The 11,673-nt window shown below is 50.3% G+C and overlaps 1 long non-coding RNA gene across 1 annotated transcript; it reads left to right on the forward strand.

Annotated features, from left to right (window-relative positions):
• LOC110257917 lies at window positions 6,852-9,345 on the forward strand. The gene is made up of 2 exons (XR_002340924.1): window positions 6,852-8,570; window positions 8,973-9,345. It is a non-coding gene; the product is annotated as an uncharacterized LOC110257917 (long non-coding RNA).

Genomic DNA, 11,673 nt, shown 5'->3' on the forward strand with positions numbered 1-11,673 from the left:
TTTTCTACTTCTTTCATTTTGTACCTACAGGAGATGACGGAGGGTCACTAAACTTGGAGGCCCAGGGAACAGGAGATGCTGAAGCTTGAAGCTGATGCCTGTCTGGAGTCAGAATTCCCTCTCCCTTGGGGACCTCAGTCCTTTTCCTCTTAAAGTCGTCGACTGATTGGGTAAGGACCACCCACACTGTGACACGTTTAATTTTTATTGTATTTATTTGTTTCCCTTTTTACAGCCATAACCTCAGCATATGGATGTTCCTGGGCCAGGGGTGAAATGAGAGCTGCAGCTGCCGGCTTGCCCCACAGCCATAGCGACAAAGGATCTGAGCCATATCTGCAAACAATGCTGCACCTTATGGTCCTTAACCCACTGAGTGAGGCCAGGGATCGAACCTGCATCCTCACAGACACTACGTCATGTTCTTAATCCTGGGCCACAATGGGAACTCCCAGTTTCATTTTCAGACTCTTCATATAGGTGATAATCACACAGGATGTGTTTTTCTCTGACTTAAACTTCACTGAACACCATACCCTCCAGGTCCTGCTTGGATGCAGGACCTGAGAGGCTCTCCCTTCCTCACTCCAGGAAGCTCTTGTTAGGCTCCATTCCCCGAGGTTTGGATCATCTGAGAGGTTGGAGCCAAAGGTCTTTCTGCTCCACCCTCAGCTGTTCCTGGTGGCCGTGGTGTCACAGCCAAATTGAAAATGCTTCCATTTCTTTTTGCTCAATTTCTCAGTTCTTCCCTCAAATCCCCTCTCTTCTCTCGCAGGTGACTCAACGCAGGGAGAAGAAACCAGGCTGGGCAGCCACACCCTGTTGGACATCTCCCTCCCTCTCTATCCAAGGTCCTGGCTCACAATCCAGCCGTCTCTACATTTCCTGAGAGACCCTGTCACCAAGTTTCTTTTGGGGGGAGTGAGGGGAGGTGGGGACACTAGTTTGCCCTCCACCAATATTTATGAACTTTCTCTTTGATTTCATTAGAAGGCAATTCCATTATCAACAAGCCTTTATTGATCTTGGCTATTTATTCAAACCCAAGCCATCCTTTCTCTGAGACTTAAAAAGAAAAGCCTTGAAATAGCCCCTCAGGTCCCTGCCTGCACTGTGGGTGGGAAGGGAACTTGGTGCAGCCACGATGGAAAACAGTGTGGGGGCTCCTTTAAAAGCTGAAAATAGGCATTTCCACGGTGACTCAGCAGAAACAACCTGGACCAGAATCCATGAGGACGCACCTTGGATCCCTGGGCTCACTCAGTGGGTGAAGGATCCGGTGTTGCCATGAGCTGTAGTGTAGGTTGCAGACATGGCTCCAATCTGGCATTGCTGCGGCTGTGGTGTAGGCCAGGAGTTGCAGCTCCAATTTGATCCCTAGGCTGGGAAATTCCATATCCTGTGGGTGTGGCCCTAACAACAAACAGACAAAAAAAAAAAAAACCTCAAAAAATCTTTAAACAGAACGACCACATGATCCAGCAGTCTCAGTCCTGGGCATCTGTCCAGAGAAAACCATAATTCGAAAACATGCCTGCATCCCTCTGTTCACAGCAACACTATTCACAACAGACCAGACATGGAAACAACCTAAGTGCCCATCGACAGAGGAATGAGTAAAAACAATGTGGTCAGTATACACAATGGAATATTACTCATCCATAAAAAAGAATGAAAGGATACTATTTGCAGCAACATACATGAACCTAGAGATGCTCATGCTAAGTGAAGTCAGTCAGAGAAAGACAAATACCAGCTGAGATCAGTCACACGTGGAACCTGATATATGACAGCAGCAAACATTTAGAAAAGAGACTCACAGACATAGAGAACTGATGGTTACCAAAGGGGAACTGCTAGGGGGAGAATAAATTAGTTGGTTGGGATCAGCAATATACACCCTAGTATAGATAACATCAGTAAGCATCAAGGCTCTCCTGTAGAGCCCAAGAAACTGCATTCAATATCCCGTAATAACTACATGGGGGAAAGAATCTGATTAAAAAAATCAGTGTGTGTAACTGATACCCTTTGCCATACACCTGAAACACAGCATTGTAACTGAACTCGACTCTCACATAATATAAAAGTTTTGTCTTTTTTTAAAAAAAGGAATGGAGGCCTTCCCGATGTGGTGCAAAGGGATTGGTGGCATCTCTGGAGCCCTGGGTTGTGGGTTTGATGCCTGGCCTGGCACAGTGGGCTGAAGGTCCAGCATTGCCCCAGTTGTGATATAGGTCACAACTGTGGCTCGAAACTGATCCCTGGCCCGGGAACTCCATATGCCTCGGGACACCAAAATAAATGAATAAAAATGTAATGCCCATCAACAGATGAATGGATTAAGATGTGGTCGATATACACAATGGAATACTACTCAGCCATCAAAAAGAACACAGTAATGCCATTTGCAGCAACATGGATGGAACTAGAGACTCACATACTGAATGAAGTAAGTCAGAAAGACAAATACCATACGATATCACTTATATCTGGAAACAAATATATGGCACAAATGAATCTTCCACAGAAAAGGAAATTGTGGACTTGGAGAACAGACTCGTGGTTGCCAGATGGGGGAGAGGAGAGAGTGGGATGTATTGGGAACTTGGGGTTCAGAGATGCAGACTCTTGCTTTTGGAACGGATAAGCAGTGAGATCCTGCTGTGTAGCACTGGGAACTCTGTGTAGGCACTTGTGATGGAGCCTGATCATGTGAGGAAAAAGGAATGCGTGTGTGTGACTGGGCCCCTTTGCTCTACAGCGGAGACTGGACAGAAGGTGTCAAGCAGAAATAATAGAATGAATTAAAATTTAAAACAAAAAAAAATTTTAAATAAAAATAATTTTGAAAATCATTTTTTAAGCAGTGAACACCCTCGGAGCTAGACCGTTCTCCCTGCCATCTGTGCAGCGATGCGGTTGGGATGCTCTGACGTACAGGGATGTTTTTTCCGGGAGCCGAGTATAGGGCAGCCAGGGTCTAGCTGGTTGACCTTGAAAATCGTTCCTGAGTGGTGACCTCCATCTCCCCACAAGGAGCCAAACGCCAGGAAACGGGACAGTTCGTCAAGGAGTCCCTGTCACCAAGAGCACACCTCCGTTCACAGGGGGTGCCCTGCCCCGAACGATGCACCTAATACAGCACGGATATGTCACTTCCGCCCAGCTTGCAGACCACAGGCGTTTCCATGAAGACGTGCAGGGTTAATGTCCAGGAACCACCTGCAGGTTTTATGTCCACACCTGGAGAGCCCCACGTGTCATCAATGCTCATTTTACCAGAAAACGGACTCTTCCTTTGAGTGGAGGAGAAACTGTTGATGTTTTCATCCAGGACCCCACGTGCTGTGCAGGTCCAGGTCGATGAAGCGTCACAGGAAAAGTCCTCTGTAGGGCGGGCACCGTCTGTTGGTGCCACTCGCCGGCTCGTCCTTGTGTGTGAGCGTCAATTCTTCTGGGAATAGAGAGGGGCTACCGGGAGGTAAGAAACACCACACACGAGTTCCCGCTGTGGCTCAGCACATTAAGAACACAACTAGTATCTGTGAGGACGCTGGTTCGATCCCAGGCCTCAATCAGTGGGTTGGGGATCTGCTGTTGCTGCGAGGTGTGGTGTAGGTCTCAGACGGGGCTTGGATCCCGAGTTGCTGTGGCTGTGGTGTAGGCCAGCAGCTGCAGCTCCGATTCAACCCCTAGCCTGGGAACTTCCCTACGCTGCAGGTGTGACACTAAAAAGACCAAAAAAACAAAAACAAAAACCCCACCACCATGATAAGCCTGATGTCAGAGAGGCATCTACTGCCTGATGAACCATCCCTGCCGAGGCAGTAGGCGACCCTGTCCCCCAGCGTCACCGTGCAGGGCTGGGCTGTTTCTGGGCGTCTGGTTCTCTTAGGAGGGGAGACCGCTATATGCTCAGCTTCCTATGGAAACTCTGTCCAATCCCAGCCACCCCAGCCCCATGTCCTCACTGCCTGAAACAGGAGGACCCTGCACAGCAGGAAAGAGGGCTCACACAGCACTGCAGGAAATGCAGCATCGCCCCCAAATCAAGCTTCAGAGGCAGAGCCCCCTGGGCCCAGAGAGACCATCCTGGGTGACACAGCTGTGGAGGGAGGGGGGATGACAAGGGGCTGCAGGGAGAGGCTTGAGGGTGGGGGCGGCCACAGGGACATGCACAGACACAGAGGGACACACTGTTAAACACACCCAGACCTATGAACACAGATGCCCAGATGCAGGAATAAATACACACGCAGACCTATAAACACAGACACACAGGTACATGATGAATAAATATAGTCACACACAGACACACAGATGCAGGAGTAAATAGACACAATTGCAGAGGTACACCGATGCAGTAATAAAGGCTCAGACAGATGCATCACAGACACACACAGGTGCAGGAATAAATATAGTCACACCCAGACACAGAGATGCAGGAATAAACACATACACACAGACACACTCAGAGACTCACAGATGCAGGACAACCACCATCACGGATACATAGAGAGGGGCCCCCTCACCCTCAGAAGCTTTCACGGCAAAGTGAGGAGACTCACGAGGGGGGGGGGAATTCACTCAGAAGCCCAGACTCTGCACCATGCTCTGGGGTGACCTGTGGGTGACAGAGCCCCTCAGCTGCTCTGCACAGCGATTTGTTCCAATGGAGACACCACAGCCCCATGTTCCCCGCTGCTGCAGGAGGCCTGGGTGCCCCGCACACACGTGGCAGGTGCTCAGCCCTGGGGGCTGAAGGCTGAGGTGCTCGCTGAGCAGAAAAGACACCTGGGCTCCTTGCCAGCTCACGAAACGGCTGGCGACACACATGCGTAAACACAGCCCCTCCCTGAATCCTCAGGTGCCCGAAACAATTGTCTTAATGTAGGAAAAATGGAGACCCTCAGAGAGCTGGGTTAAAATCATCAAAGCCCACAAACAAGGTCTGATAACCGCATTTCATCAGATGCACACTTACCGCTTTTTTTTTTTTTTGGCTTTTTGGGGCCACACCCACAGCATATGGAGCTTCCCAGGCTAGGGGTGGATTTGGGGCTGAGACTGCAGGTCTACACCACAACCAAGAGCCATGCTGGATCCCAGCTGCATCTGCAATCTACACCCCAATGCACGGAAGCCAGATCCTTAACCCACTGAGCGAGGTCAGAGATGGAGCCCGAAACGTCATGGTTCCTAGTCACATTCATTTCACTACACCACATCGGGAGCTCCTGCTATTTCATTCTCTCTCGCTCTCTCTTTTATTTTATATAATGATTTTTTCCTGTGAGAGCTGGTTTACAGTGTTCTGTCAATTTTCATGGTGACCCAGCCACACATATATGTATACATTCTTTTTTCTCCCATGATCAGGCTCCATCACAAGCGACTGGACAGAGTTCCCAGTGCGACACAGCAGGATCCCACTGCTCATCCACTCCAAAGGCAATAGTCTGCATCTCTGAACCCCAAGCTCCCCATCCGCCCCCTCCCTCCTCCTCCCCCTTGGCAACCACAAGTCTGTTTTCCAAGTCCATGATTTTCTCTTCTGTGGAAAGGTTCATTTGTGCCATCTATTAGATTCCAGATATAAGCGATATTCTTATCCATGCTCAATGTCATACTTGGCATCTACTGACCCCAAACTCCCCGTCCAGCCCACCTCATCCCCTTGGCAACAACAAGGTTCTTCCCCATGTCCGCGAGTCTGTGTCTGTTCTGTAGATGGTTCATTTGTGCCGTATTTTAGATTCTACATATTCTCTCCCATCCTGGTCTATCCCGAGAGACCGGGTAGAGTTCCCTGTGCTGGACAGCAGGACCTCATGGCTCATCCATTCTCAGTGTCCTCGTTTGCATCTACCAGCCCCAAACTCCCCGGACATCCCACTCCCTCCCCCTTGGCCACCAGACATCTGTTCCCCGTGTCTGTGGCTCTGTGTCTGTTCTGTAGACAGGTTCATTTGTGCCAGACTTATTAGATTCCAGATGTAAGTGATATCATATGGTATTTGTCTCTGTCTGACTGACTTAGTATGAGAATCTCTAGTTCCAACCATGTTGCTGCAAAAGGCATTATTCATTGTTTTCTATTGCTGATATTCCCATGTGTGTATATATGTCTACATATATGTATATATTGAGGCTCTGCTTTGTGGGCAACATTTTGGGGTGCAAAACCCCTATATCCCCTGTGCTCCCTCCAGAGGCTCCAGGGCAGTGTCCTTCCTGCCTCTTCCAGCGTCTGGGGGCTCCAGGCGGCCCTGGGGTGGTGGCCGCCTCCCTCCTGTTTCTGCCTCTATCTTCACGTGGCTTCTCCTCTGTGTCTGGGTCTCCTCTTGTGTCTCTTAGGAGGATACTGTCCTTGGATGGAGGGACCCCCTCTTCCAGGAGGACCTCCTCTCAGACCCTTCCCGTGGCTTCTCCTCTGTGTCTGGGTCTCCTCCTGTGTCTCTTAGGAGGACACTGTCCTTGGATGGAGGGACCCCTCATCCAGGGGGAACTCCTCTCAGGCCCTTCTCGTGGCCTATCCTCTGTGTGTTCTCTGTATAAGCCCACTTGTTATTGGATTTAGGGAGCATCTTCCTCCAGGAGGACCTGGTCCCTGGCACACAGCTCCTAAAAAAATAAACAGCAATTTCTTGACTCCTTTGAGCAGAACATCTTTGGTTTTCCTAAGAAACCCAAGCACATCTGTTTCTGCTAATGAGGTGGGGCTGGTTGCCAGAGGAACCAACCAGGTGAGGAAAGGGTTGGCTTTTTTAGCTCCACCCCCAACCTCCAGAGCTGCTTAGGGGCCAAGGCTTTAATCAGTCTTGCCGAGGGGAAGCTCTCTACAATGTTGGTTCAGAGAGCTTCTGGGTTGGGGAGACCACAGCTAGGAGGGTGCTGCACCTCAAACTCCATGGAGACAGAAGCTCCTACATATGGGACCCCCACCCACTCCCCCCTCAACCTCGCCCTCCCCCTCTGGCTGTTCACCCCTTTATCAGAGTTCCCCCCTGAGTTCTGGGGGGAGGCAGGTGGGAACCTTCTGTCTGTAGGCGGTTGTGCAGAAGTGTGGGTGACCTGGGTTCCACCTGTGGTTGGTGTGAAAGTGGGAGCAGTCCTGGGGGACTGAGCCCCACTCTTGATACATATTTCCAGAAACTCGGGGTTGTATCTGAGGTGAATTGAATTGGAGGACACCCAGCTGGGTTCCGAAAGGAACTGGAGGATTCCTCGCGGTGGAAAGGCCCCACATTGGGTGTCAGAAGCGCTGTGAGCAGAGAAACAATTTTTCTTTAATAATGAACAATGTATTTTCGCCTTTTGAGCAAACACCTCCACTTGGAGGACCTCCCTGATTTCTCCCTTTCCCTGTGAGCCTTTCTTTCTTGAAAAGTCAGAAGCAGTCAGCTCAAACACCAATTAGATCATTCCTGAACCTGCTCAAACCCTTGGTGGTTTCCATGGCTGTTAGGAAAGGACAAATGGCTTCACCTGTTCTGCTGACCCAAGCGGGGTGGCTGGTGCAGGGTGGGCACGGATTTGGAACACACTTTGGGGCTGCTGGCTGCGACCTCCCCCTGGTACATCTTGGGTTATAATCTGTGTGCTATGGCTTCACGACGTTGACAGTGTTGTATTACTACTGTCTGACACAGGGAAGGGATGACAACACTGGGGACTTGTCGGTGTGCCCAACCATCTAAGAGCAAACACTTCGCTTTTGCAAGACTGAGGCTCACAGTGTCTGGAAATAAAGCTACCTGTTTTTTGGTTTCTCCTGACAGGTGTGTCTCTGCAATGTAAGATTGCATGTGTTGAGGCTCAAGGAAGTAACAGTAACACTTGTGATTTGTAGTCTTTGCTCTGTAATTTGGTTTGTGGGGTTGTGTTAATGACCACAAATCACATGGGTTAAAACCACAGTATCCATCCTCCCCCATCCTGGAGAGCAAGAGGTCTAAGGATAAGGGGTCCCAGGGCCCTGTTCCCTCCAGAAGCTCCAGGGAGGTGTTCCTGCCTCTTCCAGCTTCTGGGGGCTCCAGCTGACCCTGGGCTGGTGGCCACCTCCCTCCCGGCTCTGGCTCCATCTTCCTGTGGCTTCTGCTCTGTCATCTCTTTTGTGATAAACATAGTTATTCCATTTAGGGAGCATCTTCATCCTTGAGAACATTGTCCCTGGCACAGAGCTCAAAAAACCTTAGCAATTTCTTGATCCCTTTAAGCAGAGCATCACTGGTGTTTCCAGAGAAATCCAAGCTCACCTGTTTATGCTAATGAGCTGGTACTGGTTGCCAGGGGAACCAACCAGGTGATGAAAGGGTTGGCTTCTTTAGCTCCACCCCCAACCTCCAGGGCTGCTGAGAAGCCAAGGCTTTAATCAGTCCTGAGTAGTGCAAACCCCCTAAAAATGAGCTTCAGAGAGCTTCTGGGGTGGGGAGCCCACAGTTGGGAAGGTGCTGAACCCCAAACTCCATGGGGACAGAATCTCTTGCTTCTTTGGGATAGACCACCACCCCCAAACCTCACTCTCCCCCTCCCCTTCTGGCTTTTCATCGCTTTATCAGCAACAGGTAAGTCAATTGTTACCTGAGTTCTGAGGGTTGGGCCATGGGGACCTTCTGGATGGGGTAGGGGGGTGTTGGACAGAAGTGTGGGTGACCTGGACCCCCGTCTGTGGTTGGTGGTGATGGGGGGGGTCCGTCCTCCAGGGCTGTGCCCCCACTTGGCATTTATACAAACTTGGGGTCCGTTCAGAGGTTAATGAAATTGGAGGACACCCAGCTGGGGTCCAAAGGGAGCTGGAGGATTCCTTGGCGTCAAAATGCACCAGATTGGGTGTCAGGTAAACTGTGAGCAGGGAAATATTTTTCCTTTAACAATTAAATCTGTTTCCACTTTTCCATCAAACATCTCCTGGCAGATCTCCGAGTCTCACCCTTCTCCCCGTTATTCATTCTTCTCTCTATAATCAGAATGGAGTCTGTAAAACACCAATTAGATCCTGTCCTCATGTGCTTCACACCCTCGGTGGATATCATGGCTGTTAGAAAAGGACAAAAGGCTTCACCTGTCCCAGGGACCAAGGTGGGGTTGCTGGTGCAGGGCAGGCACGGATTTGGAACACGCTTTGGGGCTGGTGGTACATCTAAGATTATAAACTTTGTGCTGTGGCTTCATGACCTTGACAATATTTCATGACTTGGGTCTGACACAGGGAAGAGGTGACAACACTGGGGACTAGTTCTTGTGCCCAAACATTTAAGAGCAGACGCTTTGCTTTGGCAAGGTTGATGTTTGCAGACTCTATAAATAAATACATGTTTAGGGGTTTCTCCCACAGGTGTATCTCTGCAATGTAATTTCCATTTGCTGATTCTCATGGAATGATTTTTCTCTGCTCTATAAATTGGTTTCAGGTGGGTGGAGCTGGAGCTTGTGCTAATAAAGGACCACAAATAACGTGGGTTAAAATTCCAGGAACCCACCTTCCCCCAGTCTGGAGACCAGGCATCTGAGGTCAAGGGATCCCAGAACCCCACTGCCTCCAGAGGCCCCAGGGGAGGGTCCTTCCTGCCCCTTCCAGGTCTGGGGGCTCCAGCTGGCCCTGGGCTGGTGGCCACCTCCCTCCCATCTCTGGCTCCATCTTGTTGTGGCTTCGGCTCTGTGTCATCTCTTTTGCGATAAACATGGTTATTTGACTGAGGGAGCATCTTCATTCTTGAGGACCTGGTCCCTTGCACAGAGCTCGAAGAACCGTAGCAATTTCTTGATCCTTTTGAGGAGAGCATCTCTTGTGGTTTTTCCTAAGAAACCCAAGCACACCTGTGTTCATGCTAATGCGGTTTATGCTAATGAGGTGGGCTGGTTGCCACAGGAACCCACCAGGTGATTCAAGGGTTGGCTTTTTAAGCTCCACCCCAAACCTCGGGAGTTGCTGAGAGGCCAAGGCTTATAACCAGTCCTACTTGGCAGAAGCTCCCTCAAAAGCGGTTCATAGAGCTTCCAGATTGGGGAGTCCACAGTTGGCAGGGTGCTGCACCCCAAACTCCATGAAGACAAGCTCCTGCACGTGGGGACTCCCCCAACCTTGCTCTTGCCCTTCTTTTCTAGTGTTGACCTCTTTATGAGCAACAGGTATGTCAAATGTTTTGTGGGGGCTGTGGGGAGCCTGTGGTGGAGTTGGGACAGAAGTGTGGGTGACCTGGATCCTGCCCTATGGTTGGTGGTGAGGGGGGACAGTGTTGGGGCCCTGGGACCCCCTCTCAATACACGTTTGCCACAACTTGGGGTCCCTTGAGAGGTAAATTGGAGGACACCCAGCTGGGGTCCAAAGGGAACTGGAGGATGCCTTGGTGTGGAAATGCCCCACGCTGGGTGTCAGAAGTGCTGTGAGCAGGCAAATCATTTTCCTTTAACAGTGAAATGTGTTTCCACTTTTCCACAAACATCTCCTCCTGGCAGACCTCCGAGATCTCAGCCTTCTCCCCGTTACCCATTCCTCTCTAATTAGAGTGGAGTCTGTAAAGCACGAATTGAATCCTGTCCTCATGTGCTTCAGACACTCGGTGGATTTCATGGCTGTTAGAAAAAGGACAAATGGCCCCACCTGTCCTGCTGACTGAGGTGGGGTGGCTGGTGAAGGGCGGTCACAGATTTGGATACGTTTTCGGCTGGTGACAACCATCTCCCCTGGTATATCTCGGGTTATAATCTGTGCTGTGGTTTCATGACCTTGACAATATTTCATGACTTGTGTCTGACACAGGGAAGAGGTGACAACACTGGGGAATCATCCCTGTACCCAACCGTCTTAGAGTAGATGCTTTGCTTTTGCAAGGCTGAGGCTCAGAGTCTATAAGTAAATAGTTGGCTGTTTTTTGGTTTCTCCTGACAGGTGTGTCTATGAAATTTAATTTTCAATGTTGACTCTCATGGAATGAGAGATGATTTTCCTTGCTCTATAAATTGGTTTCAGGCGTTGGGGGGGAGGTTGTGATAATAAATGACCACAAATCATGTGGGGTAAAACCCCAGGAACCCTCCCTCCCCCAGCCTGGAGAGTAAATGCCTGAGGTCAAGGGGTCCCAGGGCCGTGCTCCTTCCAGAGGCCCCGGGGAGGGTCCGTCCTGCCTCTTCCAGCTTCTGGGGGCTCCAGGTGGCCCTGGGCTGGTGGCCACCTCACTCCTGTCTCTGCCTCCGTCTCCCTATGGCCTTTCTGCATGGTCGCTTTTGTTACAAGCCCCCTTGTTACGGATTTAGGGAGCATCTTCCTCCATGAGGACCTGGTCCCTGGCCCACAGCTCCTAAAACAGTAAAAGTTTCTTGATGCCTTTGAGCAGGGCTTCTTTGGTTTTTCCTAAGAAAGCCAAGCACACCTGTGTTCATGCTCTTGCGAGTTACGCTAATGAGGTGGGGCTGGTTGCCAGAGGAACCAACAAGGTGATTAAAGGGTTGGCTTTTTAAGCTCCACCCCAAACCTCGGGAGTTGCTGAGGGGCCAAGGCTTTAATCAGTCCTACTTGGCAGAAGCTCCCTAAAAAGGGGTTCATAGAGCTTCCAGATTGGGGAGCCCACATGTGGCAGGGTGCTGCACCCCAAATTCTATGAAGACAAGGTTCTACACGTGGCGACTCCACCAACCTTGCCCTCGCTCTCCTCCTGTGGGTGTTGACCT

This window comes from Sus scrofa, chromosome Y (assembly GCF_000003025.6).
Source record: "Sus scrofa isolate TJ Tabasco breed Duroc chromosome Y, Sscrofa11.1, whole genome shotgun sequence".
NCBI lineage: Eukaryota > Metazoa > Chordata > Mammalia > Artiodactyla > Suidae > Sus > Sus scrofa.